General features: G+C 43.0%; 1 protein-coding gene across 4 annotated transcripts in view; it reads right to left on the minus strand.

Moving 5' to 3' along the window:
• SMCO4 (single-pass membrane protein with coiled-coil domains 4) overlaps positions 1-19,150 on the minus strand; it is a 31,082-nt gene that overhangs the window by 11,445 nt on the left and 487 nt on the right. For 2 of the 4 annotated variants that reach the window (XM_062020384.1, XM_062020382.1), the window contains exon 2: positions 18,647-18,730. The exons of the other annotated variants lie outside the window; for them this stretch is intronic. The gene's annotated coding sequence lies outside the window, so the exon portion shown is untranslated. The remainder of the gene's footprint in view (positions 1-18,646; positions 18,731-19,150) is intronic. 4 annotated transcript variants of the gene reach the window in all.

Consider the following 19,150-nt stretch of genomic DNA (forward strand, 5'->3'; position numbering starts at 1 on the left):
GGTCCACATAGATCAGGTCTCACAGGCACATGTCCAGGCAGGTCTTGGAGACCTCCAGAGAAGGAGACTCCACACCCTCCCTGGGCAGCCTGTGCCAGGGCTCTCTCATCTCAACAGTAAAATAAGGTTTTCTTATGCTTAAATGGAACTTTTTGTGTTCCAGCTTCACTCCATTACCCCTTGTCCTGCTTGCTGCTACATACAATAGGAAAAAGTGCTGCCCCAACCTCCTGACACCCACCCTTTAGATATTTGTAAATATTAATGAGATCTCCCCTCAGTCTCCTCTTCTCCAGACTAAACAGTCACAGCTCCCGCAGCCTTTCCTCATAATGAAGATGTTCCAGTCCCCTGATCATCTTGGTGGCCCTGTGCTGGACTCTCTCCAGCACTTCCCTGTCCCTCTTGAGCTGAGGAGCCCAGAACTGGAGTAGAGGGGGAGAAGAACCTCCCTTGACCTGCTGGCCACACTCTTCTTGATGCAAGGCCAGGTTGGATGGGGCAGTCTAGTCTAGTGAAAGTGTCCCTGCCATATGATCTTTAAGGTCTTTTCCAACCCAATCATTCCAATTCTGTGAACATTCCCACCCAATTTGGTGTCATCTGCAAACTTACTGGGAGTACACTCAATCCTCTCATCCAGATCACTGCCCTTGTACTGAGTCTTGGGGAACACCATTTTTTACTGCCACTGGGATTTAAAACAATAAAATTACAGGGAGAAAGAAAAAAATGTTTTGCACAGTCTAATCAAAAGGAGTTTCCCAGTGAAGTCACCCTCTAACACAAGCCTGTTCTGCCTAATTAATCAGCTCTCCAGCACTGGTTCTTGCACCACATATTTATGCACCCTTATTTACAGTCCTGATGCAGGACTTTCCATCAACTCAAAAACTCAAGCAGAAGCAAATGCTGCATAGCCATTTGTGTAAAAAAGTCCATTAGAAGCAAGCACAGGTAGTCTGAGAAGGATGTCTCAGATGTTACTCTATAACACTGAGCAAACAGCTATCGATCAGTACTGTAGTTCAACCACTGTAAAGTACAAGTGACCTTTCAAAGCACTTACCAAGACCAAAACATTGCATCTCCCTACGTAACAGTATTCATATTCTCCCTTCTCATTTATTCCTTTACAGCTTCCCTTTCCACTCCAGCTCTTTGTAAAGCATCCCACTACACTCGCAGAGCAGCAATACACACAGGATGCGTTAACCCCAAGGAGCTCAGCACGAGGCACCAGCTGCATTCCCCCCTGAACACACCTGGACTTTTCCAAGTCATGCTCCTGCACTGCCCGAGTCATCTTTTGTGTGCAACTCAGAAACCGAGCTCCTACCCACAAGTAAAATATATTGAATGCTTGGTATGGCACACAAGCCATCTCCTGTAAGCCCATATGCACAGTGCCAGGGAGGTCTGGGCATGGTTGTGAGGGTCCTGTTGTCCACACACGTTCCTATTTCCCCTGAGCTCCATGATGATGACTCCACCTGCTCTGTATGTGCACGTGTGTTAACCCCATTTCTAACCTAGATGCCTTCCCTGTTTGCATGCCAGGCATTTTCTCAGCGAGTAACTCGCTACATTAAAAAGCAGGATCTCGAATCTCACACTGGGCAATTCACTGCTCCCCAAAGCACCGATTTTCCCACACTACCATTTCCTGGTATGCTCCCTGACAAATTAAATCAATTTGAGTATCTCATTAAAGAAAAAAAACCGTACAGATTTTGATTCATTTTTAATCGTCTCTCTCCCAGCTGAGCCTGCTGCTCTGATCTGCTTCACTCGACAATTTGTTAGCTGCTCTGCACAGCCACCTCTCTGCGGAGGCCCTACAGTGCTTCAAGAATTTTAGGAAATGCTGAATGACATCTGGCATCCTCACCAGAGCCTTATCCAAAAACGCATCACAAGTTCTCATCGAGTCCATTTCCCAAACATGAATGTCTCCTGCAGAATTAGTTTTTCTCAGCTCAGGGAAGGGGAAAAGAGAAACAAAGAAAAACTCGAGAAACCTAAGTGCTGGAAAGGATTCCAGTGCAATCTCCCAGGAAAATCTATTAAAATTCAATACTGTATTAAAACTGACCAAAAACATTACACCCTCCCCCGTTCAATCACATCCCTCCAAAGGTCTCAGCCAATCTCTCCATGCTAGAGACAAATCGCTGTTAGATAACCTTTTTTTAACAAGTCTATCACTTATCCTAGTTTATGTTCCATTTCCTTTGGCAGCACAGCTATTTAAGTCACCCTACTAATCCAGAGTCTCTGGTAATTTTTCTTTTCTGTTCCACTGCAATTCTTCAAAGCATCATAAAGGCAAATTTAATAAGCACCTCAATTTATATTGCTTTCTATTTATAATACTGCAAGCACCTGCTGCTGCTGACATCTAAGCAGGTATCTTTCTTACTTTGTATAGATTAATTCACATTAAGATTAATGGTTTCATATTTTAGAGCAATTTCAAGAAACATTGCTCCAAGCTGCTGAGTAGGTTGGATGGGGAGGTTTTTTGTCTTTAGGCTGAGGCGTTTTTTGGTTGGTTTTGTGGTGGTTGGCTCTCCCCACTGCTTTTTTAATCAAGATACTGCTGACCAGCTCTTAAAAACACAACTCACTTTGCTTCATTACTCACATCAGCCATGTTCAACAGTATGCCTTCTGTAGTATCCAGTTGATCCCCCTTGCCAAGGCAACAGCAGGCACACAACAATCCAACCACTTTAAGTTGTACCCTGAACCAGTAATAGTAGAAGTGGGTGGTACTGGGGCCCACGGACGGTGTGGGAACTGGGGATGTGCAGGGATGGGTGTTCAAAGGCACCTGCCTATGTAGGCAGGAGATGTAGGATTTGGATTACGAATTATTTGACCTTCTCTCAAAACAGGGATATACTTGTTTTTAATCTTATCAAAGTGCCTGTGAACACCAAGTGACAGCTAAGGCTGCACACTACAGAAGTTAAGTCCCACATCTGACCTTTCAGAGGGGCTGGGGAATCATGTCCTTAGGCATCTCTTTAGAGTCTGTCTTCCACAGCTTACAGACAGAATATTAATGCCTGCACACTGGGCTGTGGATGTCCTGGTATCTACAACATCAACACCAAATGCTCTTGCTGCTATTTCATTTAACAAGACCACAGATAGGAAGTTTAATGCAGTAGGGGGAAAAGGAGAAAAAACAATGATTCTGATGCAGCACGAGTATGTGAGTGAGATAAAGTCCAGATAGAAAGAGCTGGAAAACCCTCTTGGTGCACGAGAAAAGCAGCGAGACAAAAGGAAAGACAAACCAGTGCATGGAAAAAAAGCTGCATGGAAGTGAAAAAAAGACTGAAAGAAGGGGATGGAAGAGTGAATCCATCAGAGATAACAGACATGACTTGTCGGTCTCACCTTTACACTGTGTTTATTTGCTCTTAGTGGCTGACAAGCAAGGTTCATACTTCTCATCCATCTCCTACTCACGTATTTAGCTGTGCTATGGCCCACTCCTCCACAACCAGCCAGGAGACCTCATGGGACTTTCTGAAGAAATTCCATCTCAAGAGTGGCTCTCAATGCTTCATGCTCCTACTTCAGAAGGATGCTGTGCCATTTGCCTCTGCAGTCTTTAATATGGGCTTCACAGGGGTAGGATGTTAAGTGCTCCCATTAAAAGCACAAAGGGGACTCTTCAGGGGACTGGAACATCTTTCATGTGAGGAAAGGCTGCAGGAACTGGGATTGTTCAGGCTAGAAAGGAGAAGATTTATGGGGGATCTCATTAATATTTACAAATATCTAAATGGTGGGTGTCAGGAGGCTGGGGCAGCACTTTTTTCTATGGTATTTAGCAACAGGACAAGGGGTAATGGGATGAAGCTGGAACACAAAAAGTTCCATTTAAACATAAGAAAAAACTATTTCACTGTTGAGGTGGAGGAGCCCTGGCACAGGCTGCCCAGGGAGGGTGTGGAGTCTCTTTCCTTGGAAGTCTTCAAGACTCGCCTGGACATGTTCCTATGCGACCTGATCTAGGTGAATCTGTTTCTGCAGGTGGGTTGGACTAGATGATCCCTAAAGGACCGTTCCAACCCTACCATTCTATGATTCTTTGAAAGCACACATTTCTTCTCAAGAAAATAACGTCTCACTGTTTCTGTTCAGCCGTGTCTCACCCAGATGGCTGTTAACTCCATGAGAAATGCATGCTCCTAAATGCACAAACCTAAGTTTTCAAAACTGTGTTTTACTGCATTTGTTGAATATCTAAGCAAACAAAAGGGAAGCAGGAAAACACCCTTGTAAGGTACTCAGTAGTATGCCCTTCTCCTACTTATCTATGAACAACAAAAGCTCAATGCAGACATCATCCTGGTAATTCACAGAATTTTAACATTCTATTAACACGAGAGAGATGATGATGCAGATTTCCTCAGAAAAAAAAAAACAGGCACAGGGACTTTGCATGTCATTTAAAAAGAAGAGATGCCATGTATCTTTTCAGCCTCTGGCTGCAGCTTCCAAATTACTGTCCCCAAACATCTGTAACCTTCCTGCATTCTCATCCTCTTCCATATTTACTTCTTATCATGTAGGGAGGTTTTGAACTTTTGTAACAGCTATATTGAGTAAATCTGCTACAAGCAGGAATGCCATAGATACTCCAAGCCGATAGCTAATCAAGATTTTTAGTCTTTCAAGCGAATAGGACAACTTAAAATGGCAAAACATAGCTCTATCTCCCCATCCATAAATTAGGACTGACAATAGCAGATTATTACTCATTCACTCAGTGTTTGTTTGGCCCTGAGAGAACTGGCTTTATTCCAAGAGCTGGCAAACACTGGTTAATATACATGTAAATGTTTTATTTCTCTCATGAGTAGACAATTTCACCAACTGAAACAGCGAATTAAAGACGACCCTCGTTTTCCTGCTGCTGCCTGTGCTGGCTGCGGTGCTGCCGAAAGCCTTTGCGAGCTTTTTCACGGAGAGTCAACAGGGAAAAAGGCACCTTTTCTTTTGAGAGTGAGACAATTTCACTGTGGAAACATGAAAGCTTTTATATAAATATTAATCACAGAAGTTGTCCTGGAGTTAAGTGGATGGAGACTGGCTTACATAAGGTTGCAGTACTGACTTGGTAATAGTAAGATGCACTGAAAGGCTCTTGCAAACGCTGCTCCAAACAGGGTGTGCCTCAATACAAGAACGGTGGTGCCAGCAGCGGATCCAGCAAGCCCAATATTTAATCTGAAGTCACTATAAAATAGCACTTCACTCCAAGGAATGAAAAAGAGGCATTTTGTCCTTTGAATTTCAAATCTAAGAGTATAGGAAATGGAATATGGGCTTTTTCTCCTCAAAAACTGCCACTAATTTGAACTGGAAGGAAGACAGGAGACTAAGAAAAGGGATGGAGGTTCAAGACAGAGGCAATAAATGGAACACCTGGACAGAAAACTGGGCAGTGGTTTAACAGAGCCTCTTACCAACCAGTCCAGAACCTGAACGTTCTAAATAAAACCAAGAGTACTGCAATCATACTCTTGAGGATAGGCTCTCCAAAAACCAAGACTATCCATAAGCAAATTCTCTGCATTTGGAGGCAATGACAGTACACAACACCTCCAGCAGGACTCTGAGAATAGACCTTTTCCTACAAAAGGCTAGAGATATCAGAAGATGTTTAGAACTACTTATTCTTCTTACAATACAGGCCATCAACCATTGCTTACCTCTCCATCCAACACAGAAGTGAGATATTTCCTCATGATTTTGCCAAGCCTTGCATCTAGAGCTACAATCACAAAGCAGATTTTTCAGAAGGGGAAGGTAAAAGCATAGTCTTTGTGTATCTGGTGTAATCTTACCATAACCATCACCTCTCTTTCCTTGAGGACTCACTACAGTTTCAATTGACTGGGGATGCTAGCTACAGGTCAAAATTGTTCATAAACCTCTAGACAGAAATGACACAATATTAATATACTTCAGAATAGCAAGTTTGGAATGAAATAGAAAGCAATGTAGAAAGCAGTAAGATCACAGTACCTCTAAGATCACAGTACCTCCATGATACCCAAGAGCAATAAGTGTACAGCACTTAAAAACCACAACCATCAGGACAGCTGCAGGCAAAATCCACCTCCTTTAAGTGAAAGGATATATGTAAGAAACAACAACTACCAACAGAGCACACCTTCAAAAGATATAAGGTAACCTGCACATGGTATGAGAAGTTCAGTTCCCATTGGCAGCATGTCCCAGTTGCCACTTGAGTGCTCCACAGGTTTCAGCCAGGTCTCTCCAAGGACATGAACATCTACAGATACGGAATCATAGAATCATAGGGGTTGGCAGAGACCTCTAGAGATCAACTCCCCTGCAGAAGCAGGTTCACCTAGATCAAGTCACACAGGAACATGTCCAGGCGGGTCTTGAAGACCTCCAAGTGAAGAAGACTCCACAACCCCTCTGGGCAGCCTGTGCCAGGGCTCTCTCATCTCAACAGTGAAATAGTTTTTCCCTTATGTTTAAATGGAACTTTTTGTGTTCCAGCTTCATCTCATTACCCCTTGTCCTGTCACTGGATATAACAGGAAAAAAAGGGATGTCCTAACCTCCATTTAGATATTTGTAAATATTGATGAGATCCCCTCCCAGTCTCCTCTTCTCCAGACTAAACAGTCCCAGTTCCCGCAGCCTTTCCTCATAGGGAAGATGTTCCAGTTCCCCTGATCATCTTGGTGGCCCTGCGCTGGACTCTCTCCAGCACTTCCCTGTCCCTCTTGAGCTGAGGAGCCCAGAACTGGACACAGGACTCCAGATGAGGCCTTGCCAGGGCAGAGTAAAGTGGGAGAAGAACCTCCCTTGACCTGCTGGCCACACTCTTCTTGATGCATCCCAGGATGCCATTGGCCTTCTTGGCCACCAGGGCACATTGCTGGCTCATGTTCAGTTTATTGTCAACCAGCACTCCCAGGTCTCTCTCTGCAGAGCTGCTCCCCAGCAGGTCAATCCCCAGTCTGTACGGGTGCATGGGGTTGTTCCTTCCCAGATGCAGGACTCTGCACTTGTCCTTGTTGAACCTCATGAGATTTCTCTCTGCCCAATTCTCAAGCCAGTCGAGATCCCACTGAATGGCAGCACAGCCTTCTGGGGAATTAGCCAGTCCTCCCAGTTTGGTGTCATCAGGAAACTTGCTGAGGGTACACTGTGATCCAGGGGACTGATCTGCTGGCACTGAAATTCTCCATTTTAACAGAAAAACCATTTAGACTTTGGAGGCTATTACATAACAGATTTTTTTAACCTGCAAAAAGCTAGAGATGATCACCAGTGGGGAAATCACTGAGGCAAACACACTGGCTAGTACTCAACAAGACTTTGCTTTCAACCTTGAACCTGACGCTGCACTTTTCAGTGCTGCTTTCATACAAAGCACATTCTCCTTCCTCTTGTATGCTACTGCTTACATGACACTTCTAGATCTCACAAGTAAATCTGCTGAATGGAAGGGTGACACAACAGAGCAAGACAGTGCCAGGTTCAGCACTGAAGAGGATTTTAAAATTTACTACAGGGTATCACTGATGCTCAATGTTATACGTGGCTGAAATGAATCCACCAGCCTGGCAGTGCTGCAACAGAAGGTGCCTCTATAAAACGTGACAGCACTATTACCAGATAAACCACCAGTTAGACATCACTGATTACCACACTGGACGGAGATTTTAACTCATCTAGAGAGCAGACAGCTAATCGGATTTCTTAATGGGCTTCTCTCAGTTTCACTGGAGCTGATGCATACTGCATATAGGATTTGGAAAGAGATTTTTCCCCAAATAGCACCTACCACTCTACTACAGCATTCTGTTATCATCTTGGCTTATGCTTACATAAAGTACCAGATGGAAAGTCAGAAGTTACATGAACAGTCACTAAGTTGTTAATCATTAAATTCAAGCTATGCCAGGGCAGTGACAAAGCTGACCTCTTGAATAAATGGAGCTTGGATAAAGGTAGCATTGATTTTTCTAAAGAGGTTTCATTACTTAACTCTAGATTTGTGATTTCTTTTGAGAGTATGAAGTTAAGAGTTAATCCAAATTTATTATTTCTTTGCTAGCCGAACAGAAAGGAACCTATTTAAAATGCAGACAATATGATAGACCTCCCTCCCTTTCATTGTTCTCTCCCCATCCGAAACAAACTGAACTTCACAGGACTTCAAACCTCAGGGACACAAAACCCAACAACAAAATCAAAAACCTTTCAAAAACCCACTTCATCTTTATTCTACTTGCTTTTCTCCCAGCACTGAAAACACAACGCATATTTTCTCCCAGCTACTTTTATTTCTGTATTGTTCTTAACACTTTCCTAGAAAGGAGGTTTTTTAGTATGCAAGTGAAAAGATTTTCACTTGAGTAAGGGATGGGGACTGTTTGAAACCCACAGTGAAAAGACAGGAGGGTAAACATTTGATTCCATCCCAAGTCTTTCTGCCATAGTTTCTGCTTTCCACTCTGATCTTCCTGTTCTCCTTTCTAAAAAGATATCAGGATCAACCAGTTGACTATTACAAGCTACACCATTAAACAGAAGAGCTACGTCTTTACCTCCTTCAAGTACAATAAGGATCATCCAGAAAAGTGATTCCAGTTTCCAATTTCCCATAGGTAACTCTAAAATATTTACTGAGCCCTGGCACTGACACCGTGACAAGTGGAGTGTCTCACAGCCTCGGGGTGAAATTCCTGAAATTACTGTTTCACCTCATTCACATCTCTGGGAATGAGAAACTTACTTAGATATGCTCTAAGAAAAAGCAAAGATTAGAGAGACTAAGTTAAACAGCCAACAAAAACCACTTATCTTTTACAAAAGAAGGGATATAATTTCTTACTCTCCTGTTTAGAAAGCCTTGCCTCTCTCACATTTGACCAAGGTTTCCCCAAAGAAGCCACCACTGATTGCATAATTTAGAAACTTTATGTAAACAAGTGCTGGAATATGAAATGGACAGTCAAAAAAGGGTATTAGATCACACCAATAGATACATCCCAGAACTTCAGATGCACCTCTTGGGAGTGCTGGAACAACAAGAAAAAAAATGGACATTAGAGAGAAACAAAAGCAGACAAGAACATGGAATCTGAAAGGCTTTTTGCTTAAGGTTCCTAATGTCTTACAAATTTATTAAGATTATGTTAGAGCACCTGATTTTCAGAGAATCACTTCAGAAATGGCTCCTGTTGCAGCAGTTTCTGCTGGAATATTTTACTCTGGCTATCAGCCAAATCTTTGCTACGTTGATGCCAAATAAATGATAACCAATTTCAAGGACAGATGCTGTTGTGCTGACATGTAATTGATACCTTTACATTCAGGGCTCCCTGGAATTCTGCAAAAGCAACACTTTATTCACAAGAAATACAATGGACAGTAGAATTTGAGGGGACTTGTATATAGCTGATGTCACCACGCTACCAGTATTGTGAGTCTGGAGGGAAGAGACCACTAACTATCCACGGTAGTCAGAAACAGTGGAGACCACAAATTTTCCAGGGTAATGGAAAATACAGAGACATAGGCCAGCAGTAAAAGTTCACTGGCTCAGCCAGAAACCAGCTTTCTCAGAGAAACAGGAAACGTGAAAGTTTTCAACACAAGTTGCTTATCCCTTTCCTGCAGAGCTTGTAACTGCGTAGGAGATGGAAGTCATAGAAACACCACAGCACTGAAGTAACAGATACATCCATAACCTCCTTCTCTCTTTGACTTCTTTGGTTACCTAAGCAGGAAACAGATTAACAACCTTTAAAAGTATATTTAGCAAAAGTATGTTCCAAAGAAAACATTATACCTCCCCTCCTTGCAGGTTCACCCTCCTGTAGATAACTTGAAATAAACTTTCATAAATAGTATTTATTTTGGAAAGCAACTGTATCTCTCCTCAAGCTCAACAAGCCTTCAGCATCTACTGCAATTCTTACAGGAAAAAAGACTGACATTACAATATATGCCTCCAACCAAAGTTTTCTTTGTTTTCAGTAACACAGAACCATACTGTTGTCACATAATGCACAAAAACATTCACTGAATGAAAATATTCAGAGCAAAACAAATCATACCTGTTCATTTCAGAAAGTGACATTTTCTTTTTTCAGAAAAGAAAAAAAGCCAGCAAGAACTAAAACTTGCCACAAGACAGCAGTAGGTAAATGCCATACAGCAAAATTTTCAGTCCTTATTCTAGATGGAGTATGTTGTTCAAACATGCAATGTGGAATGTCCTGCCATGATGCCTCCTTTTAATTAAAATAAGGTTAAGCTTAAAAATACTTTTGAATTTCATCATATGGGGATTATCAAACAGATTTGAAGCCAGCAGACGAAGAGGAATCACTAACTGGAAGTCTTTTTAACCCCTGGAAAAGATATTTTGTCAACTGTTTCTTAAACTGTATTTTTGAACAGAAAGCTTCTGCGGTGTAATATGCTTCTGCTGCTTGTGGGGCCTTATCTGGCTCTCAATACTGTCTGTGCTTCTCTGCTAATACCTCAGGAAAGATTTCTTCCTCCAGTCACCTCTTTTCTCACGTCAAATGAAAAAGGGACTGATGTTAATTCTTCAGACTCTACACATTGCAGCCCTTTCCTTCAGTTCTTCCTCTCTAGTGCTTCTAAGGGTTACTAAGGCCAAAACTGTCAGACAACCTCTCTTTACACTGAATTTCTCCTTCAGGTGTGCCCAGCACAAAGTTATACAGGAGAAAAAACCATGCATTTATCATCAAAGCTCGTACCTCACAAAACCCCCACACTGTAATTTAGTTCAGAAACATGGGATATGTAAAATACCCAGGTTTATATCCCTTCAAAAACACAAAGGGCAGCAAAGTGCATTTAGTAGCAAAACTTTAGGGGCCAACGGGTTCTTTTCACATCCAGTTATTAAAAATTTAAGCACCAAGAGCACAGCTACCTTCTTCCAAAAACACCCCAGAAGCTCCAAACCAACCAACCAGACAAACAGAAAACAACCCCAATAAATCTACAAAAAAGCCACAACAAAAACACACCCAAAAAAACCCACAGAAGTTTTTCAATGTTACAAAGGACAGCTGAAACTAACCTCCCACTGTCAGTTACACAGCTCTGGAACACGTATAGAGAATGAGGAAGGGAACATGAAAAAACAACTAAGCCAACAGCATTGATTTACCAGAACTAGTCACAGGGCATGACAGGGTGGTACACCACAGGCAGATTCAATCTTCCTCACTCCTGTTCAAAGATCAGATGCAAACCAGCTCCAGTTTAAAAGCTGCAGCAGATGGTTAGACTGGTGCTGTGTCTAAGCTAAAACAAGGCCAGTCTGTCAGCACCACATTTTAAACTTAGCACAGCACTAAAATAACAAAACTAGAGAAGATCCAACTTCTGTCTCATTATCTGAGAGTGCAGGCAGAGAAGTGTAGGTCAGTCTGCAAGGCACTGTACAGCTACACACAATCTGAGTTAAGAGGGGCATAATTAGTCTAAGATGAGATTGATATTAAGACACACAAACCAACTTAAATATTTCTGCTTGCTACTGAAGTTGCTCCAAAGATTTACTCCTATAGTTTTCAACGGGTATTTGGAACTCCCCTTGCTTCCCCTTAAGCACATGCTGGATTTAACAACTTTCTGTTTTACTAAAAAAATCATCATGCTCAACAGCAACAACCCATCCTGTTACCAACAAAGGCAAGGGATTGAAAAGTCAAACGGATTCTCATTTCTATTTCTTACTTCTCCTACTGGCTTCTGCATTTTGTTCTGTGGGGACACAGAACAGCAAGGTCCCACTTTCTCCCAATCAGGAATCATAGAATTATAGAATGGTAGGGGTTGGAAGGGGCCTTCAGACATCATCTAGTCCAACGCCCCTGCAGAAGCAGGTCCACCTAGATCAGGTCATATAGGAACATGTCCAGGCAGGTCTTAAAGACCTCCGAGGAAGGAGTTTCCACAACCCCTCTGGGCAGTCTGGGCCAGGGCTCCCTCACCTCAACAGTGAAATAGTTGTTTCTTATATTTATGTAGAACTTTTTCTGTTCCAGCTTCATCCCATTACCCCTTGTCCTGTTGCTAGCTACTATAGAAAAAAGGAATGTCCTGCTTGCTGCTACATACAATAGGAAAAAGTGCTGCCCCAACCTCCTGACACCCACCCTTTAGATATTTGTAAATATTAATGAGATCCCCCCTCAGTCTCCTCTTCTCCAGACTAAACAGCCCCAGTTCCCACAGCCTTTCCTCGTATGAAAGATGTTCCAGTCCCCTGATCATCTTGGTGGCCCTGCGCTGGACTCTCTCCAGCACTTCCCTGTCCCTCTTGAGCTGAGGAGCCCAGAACTGGACACAGGACTCCAGATGAGGCCTCACCAGGGCAGAGGAGAGGGGGACAAGAACCTCCCTTGACCTGCTGGCCACACTCTTCTTGATGCATCCCAGGATGCCATTGGCCTTCTTGGCCACCAGGGCACATTGCTGGCTCATGTTCAGTTTATTGTCAACCAGGACTCCCAGGTCTCTCTCTGCAGAGCTGCTCTTCAGCAGGTCAATCCCCAGCCTGTGCTGGTGCATGGGATTGTTCCTTCCCAGATGCAGGACTCTGCACTTGTCCTTGTTGAACCTCATGAGGTTCCTCTCTGCCCAACTCTCAAGCCGGTTGAGATCCAGCTGAATGGCAGCACAGCCTTGTGAGGAATCAGTCAGTCCTCCCAGTTTGGTGTCATCAGTCAACTTGCTGAGGGTACACTCTGTGCCCTCATCCAGGTTGTTGATGAAAACGTTGAACAAGACTGGCTCCAGAACCCATCCCTGTGGAACTCCACAGGAAGGCAGTGCTAGAATTGAAAACACGGAAAAAACAATAAAATGATCATATACAAATACTTCCATTTCTCTTCTCCAATTTATAATGTCATTTAAAAAAGAAAAGCAGAAGTGTGTTTGTTGGAGATTACTGTACAATGACATAATAAACTATCAACAGAAAGAAGTCAGCTTCAACTTCTAGAAACGTAAAAGACTCATACAATCAGATTTCAAAGCAAATCTTACTTTTACAGACACTGTTTCCTATCCTGTTAATTATTTTGCTTACCACTGTGGGAAAGACTTAGAACAATGGAGGGAAACTGGCTAAGGCTTGCTCTGCAGACTGAACTTCTGAATAGTATCAAACCCAAACATTGGCACAAGATGTGCACCTCTTTCCTCCATGCTCAAGTCCTTCACCACACAACCCCATGTCTCCAAGCCTTCAAACACATTTCAGGGATTACAATAGTATAACTACAAGCAACTCCTTTAAACAGTCATCTAGTCAGTAAACTTGAGTTGTTCTGATGCTATGCAGCATCACCACTGAAACCCCTCAAGCCACTTAAGACAGATGTTTATCCTTCAGTATCTGTCCTAAGCTCTGTTCTCCATCCAAAGCAGGCTGCAGTGGGACGGTGGGTGGGCGAGACACAGCACAATAAGTGTATTGGTTTCTAAGCAGACCTAAGTTTGCAAAAACAACCAACTACAAGTGAACTCTCTGAGCCTTTTTGTGGCATGTCTACAGGCTCAGAGCCATATTTTATACTGGCACCAGAAAGGTCTAATAAAAGGCTCTGGGATCTTGAATCTTATTTGTATCATGACAGTCATGTACCTAACCTAGATGTGAGGATGCATTTTTATAACTAAAAGCTGTATCCTGTAGCTTCACCTGAACAATTCTTCATTTTTGTTATCCTTCTAGTTGGACACCAAAGTCAAGCACAAAATCTTTCATAATGCAACGATGCTATATGAAATACAAGATGTTATTGACTCCTAACTACCAGCGAGTAGTCATGAAGAAGAAATATTGTAGAGACAAAGCACTTCAGTGAGTTTTAGTACCAGATTTATACAGCATATCTCCTCTTCAGATCTGACACTATGCACTGTACCAAGTCAGAGAATTCCTTTCCAACTACCCAAACAAAGCCAAAGTGTCAGACAAGATTCAACTGATGTTGGGTAAAAAAGCAACAAGACCAATTTCTAAACCAAAAGCAGCTGGAGGAGATGGATATACACCCCAAAGTCTGGTACACCCAAATCACGATTATCTATCCTTCTAGCCCAAAATCATCATGGCCCGAATGCACAGGGCTTACATTCAGCAATTAATAAGGCTCAAGGAGCCTGAAGGCATATAAAAGTTCAAGCATTAAAGCCTTTCCACCCACCTGCTCTGATACACTTTTTTCCCAAGTTTGCCATCATGCAGCCACAGCTTTTCAACTCTTTAACCACAGTATGCCTTCACTCGATACATCTTTTTATAACTCTCTGGACAAAAAAAACAACAAACCACAGCTAGACAAGTGCTTGTAAACAAAAGTAACAAGGCAATACACATTCCCAATCAAAATGGATTGGATTTGTTACTGCCGGAGTCTAAAGGGTACTCATATAAGAAAATATAGTCACATTACTCTGCACTCCCCTCACTCACCAGATCATTTCAGCCTGGAGAAGTCATTTGTGCCTGCAGCAGGGCAGGCCATGTTTCTACTCTTCATGTGATGAAGACACAAACACATTGGTTTAGGCAGAAGTAGCTTTTGCACTGATGTTGCTCTTTATTTTCCACTCTTTTTGTGAAATACAGAGACAATTTCTGAGCAAAGCCTTTGGGGAAAGAGCTTTACTCAAAATCACTAGTCCTCTGTCTCACACAATAAGAGCAGAAAATGCAAATTAGTCTCAATAAAAGCACCTGGCAATCAATAAGAAAGGGCCGGTCTCCAAGAGTAAAACTGGTTTCTCTAAGGATAAGAGTTAAAAGAGAAAAAATATAAGATGAATAAAAGAAAAACAAATGTAAACAACATGAGAAAGTGTACAGAATGAGAAAAAAACCTAACAATGCAATTAAAGGCAAAAAAAAAAATCAGACAAACTCACAAAGAACAGCTGGGGGTAAAAAGGAAAGAAAAATACATACAACTGTAGTGCAAAGAAAAGGATCATTACAAAAAGTCTAATGGAAAACATGTGCAACCCAAACAAGACAAAATAAATGTCATGAAAGGGGGCAGATAAGCAGCTAGCTGGCACCCAGGCTTAAGGCACCAGCCGCAAGTTCACCTTCTAGCCTAGTTTGCAGGCACTGGTAAGTTTGATACTGAGTTTCAGCACTCCTGCCACCACACATATGGCCACCTCACAAAAGCTTGTACACTCATCTCCTCTGACCTTCTGCCCTAACACAGAAAGTGAACACCCACCTGAGCAGGCCAGAACCCACCCACTCTGCATGCAGTCAGACTCTTTTCCAAGTCCCTTCAACTCAGGAAGTCCACAGGCACTCGCAAAGGCATGAGCAAAGCCCAACTTTACTGATATCACCTGTTGAAATAATTCCTCAAGATTCACACATTCACTGAGTCTCCCTATTATTGTGTCTAGCTTTTATATATCAGTTAGAGAGAGAATACATTATGGTCACAGGAGAAGCCTTCCCTTGCAGCTGTTACAGATAGCACTTGATATTAAGGAGAAAAGACAAGCATTTTGGCACTGTTAGCAACCTCCACTCAAGAGACACCTAAAAATCAAGTTGTCTCACATACTGCAAGTCAGTATCACAAATCACTCCCCGTTTTCCATCTACAAACCCAGCTTCAGTGTCTAATTGTATCAACCACCTCCACCAAATGGCTGGTTAACATGGAGTAAAAATCTCTGTCTCATACACGTCTCTAATACTGCGTATAAGCAAACAGGAAGGCGAGCAGTTACTGTGCTCAGAAAGCAGTTACTTTGCTCAAAGCAGTTACTTTGCTTTGGGGCTTTTTAGCCCCAAAGAATCTCACCAGAAAATGATACAAGCTAATTCCTTTGACGCCAAGAATGATGCCTTCATCTTCAATGAGGTAGCTGCTTAAATAGCATACATCAATTACACAGGCTGGAAAGTAGCACTTTCTACACTCACATGGAACTTCAGGGGAAAGACCTCCCACTGCACACTATTAATTTAGATTAAGTTTTGACCAGCATACTGATGGACTAGACAGAAGTCTCTGAGAAGTTGAAAGTACACTTAAAATTATACTTATTCTTTCAGAACTTTAACACTGAGTAATTCAATTGGGGCATGGCATAAGCTTTGAGAAATAGTACGAGACTTCTAGTGACACAAGTCGTCAGAAACTTCTCATCACGCTGACATTTAAAAGCACAGAGCCCACATTTTAAAGAGAGAAAGAAGTGACTAACTTCTTTGGGACTTAAAACAGCATACAAGAAATCAAATGAAGCTGGATGTAGAAGACAAAGGAAAATCCCGACCCTGGAGTTAAGATAGTGGTAAGGCAAAAGAAAAGAAAGAGAATATTATCACACATTTTCATCCCCTTAAGAAACACGTGTGCCTGAAGGGCTCACAAATATGATTGCTGGCTGTTTGCCACATCAAACATATGAAGTCTGCTTCAAAAAAAAAACCAGTGGAGAAAGGAGGTCTGCACTGTGGAGGAGTCTGCATCTCGTGGAGTTTGCATCAACAACCTCAGCCACTACTGCTAAAACAATTACAGCTTTTTAAGAGCACATTTCCCTAAGGTAGAATGCAGTTAAGACCTTTATATACTGAAAGAGATGCCCTTCCACATTAGCATGGCCTATTAGCCACAAACAGGATTAAGAGCTCAGCAAATCCTCACAGAGCCTACATCTGTCAACATAACTTTCCCATAATGAGCAGAAAGGAAGGGAACTTCTCAGCTTTACAGAGCACTTACTGGAAAGCTGATACTACAGTAATTAAAAACAAAACAAAAAGGGAGCAACACAGAACAGCACAATCATGGAGATCCCTCAGGATCTCTTACCTTGTGAAAAAATGCCACCTGGTTAGAGAACTCCTGGCTCTCTCCTAAAAGACCAATGCACCTCCCTCTGAGTGCAGTCCCCATGACAGCAGTGCTACCTGCTGAACCAGGACAGGTCTCCTCTGCCTCTTCATGGAGAAGTTCATCCAGGTCCTCTACACCACTACTTCTTGTTAGTGCTGACACCATTGGAATGAGCCTTGTTGGACTTCAAAGTAATAGGCAAGGGAGAAAGATGACAGAGGAACAAAATCTGTAAGAAAGACTAACAAGGAAACTGCACTGTATTATACATCAAGTGCCACGGCCAAAAGGCTTAGTGTCTATCTACCATCCCATAAGCCAGCTATTATCATCTAATCAGCATGTATATCTTATATATGCAAAAGCATCTCTCTACTTATTGCATGTAAAAACACAAGAGAAAAAAAAAAGGCTTTTCTTTTGCTAGCATACAGAACAGCAGCAACCAGCAAGGAAGCAGTCCATTACCTGTGTCACTGCACACACCTCCAAACCAGCAGCAGTCAGCTAGGGAGCATGACCAAGGGTTGTCACTTCACATGGGACAATTTCCACCCAAGTCTGATGCTCTGGGGTAGCTTCAAAGCACAGGTGGTGACCCACAGACAGGGCAGGTGGCCACTGCTAAGCATCTTATGTCTCACACGAAGTAGTCAGTGCCATAGGTCTGTGAACACCAGTCACATCCCAAAAGGGAGGTAAGTGAAGGACTCCCTAGAAGGGGAGCTTCCCCATGTCCAACCTGACAGCATTTGAGTATGTCCAGCTTTGTAAATGTCTTGTCTTTATCTCTGTATGTCTGCCTGTGAGTGCTGTCCATGCTCTTCTCTATCACCATGCCCAAACTCCCTCACAGGAGGGGAATAAGAGACCTGTATAAGTCCATGTTGGAAAAGGCACTAAAGAAACACGTATCTCAAGAGCTTTCCACATGATAAGGGCTATTTGATGGCTGCACCCAAAATCCCTGCTGGTAGATGTCCCTTCTCTGTTTCCCACAATGAACAGGGGAAAAGCAGAAACTAAAACTGCTGTGACAAGGAACAGTTCATTTCTCTGACAAAGACCAGTGAAATTCCTACCTACAGAGACTGAGAACAGTTTAAAATCAGCTACTAGACTCTTCACCTCAGTCTAGGAGGTCTATATGTTATAAATAGGCCGCTAAAAGCCAATTAAGAGGAAAGGGTGAGCAAAGTTATTAAAAACGTACTAATGAGAAACTCATTTAACTTTTTTTAAACAGGGCATCAGGGAATTCCTTCAAGACTCCTGGTTCATTTAAAGGAGGAAATTTTTAATACAGCTAAAAATAACTGACAATCACATTTTCAAATTGAAACATGGAAACCCCAGGAGGTTCCAACCCAGGGTGGTACCACAGAGACTCAAAAGAGCTCATCCAAATTTCAGGCAGCACGGGGACGTCGGCATGGAAATCTCTGTAACACGGGAACATTTATTTCCTCTACTGTTTTAAAAGAAGGTTTAGAAACATAACAGAAAATAAATATTTTTGGGTTTTTTAGGTAACCAACAACAAGGAGAACCAAAAAGGTATGAAGCAAACTCGTCAGCACACTGAGAGTGAAACACACACAAATGAAGGCACGGTGCTTAAAAAGGACAAAGCCAGATTTTTACATTCAGAACGGATTATCTTAATTTCTTTTCTCGGTCACCTTTTAATGCTTTCCTGGGATTGTTTTTCAAGAGGCTGCTTAACCACAGGTCTCCGTCGTTTCTCAGCACGACTGTACTCGTGACTAGGGAATCGAAATTAAGAAGCTAAGCAAAAAAAAAAAAAAAAGGCAAAAACCACAAAACCTGAAAGACTTCTGCGAGTCTTTTTAGGAGTTATTTCCCTCGTTAATCTCTCAGCAGTGCTTCCCGGGGGCCGAACCCCAGCGGTGTGTTTCGCCGGCGCGCCGGCCGCTCCGCTAAGCCGGCGGCACACCTGAGCTCCTCAGCCGCGTCGGCGGGACCGGGGCTGCCCGCGGGCCTCCCCCGCCGCGGGTGCGTTTCAGGGCTCGCAGCCAGCCGCCAGCCGCGCCGGCCGCCCCGCCGACAGACGCCGGGCGGGCGCCCGCAGCCGCCGGCCGGCCGCGGCCCCCCGGCTTCGCCACACCGGCTGAGGCGGCGGTTCTGGCCCGCCGCCGCCGAGCCACGCTCGGCTCCCGGCTCTC

Source organism: Colius striatus, chromosome 1 (assembly GCF_028858725.1).
Source record: "Colius striatus isolate bColStr4 chromosome 1, bColStr4.1.hap1, whole genome shotgun sequence".
Classification (NCBI taxonomy): Eukaryota; Metazoa; Chordata; class Aves; order Coliiformes; family Coliidae; genus Colius; species Colius striatus.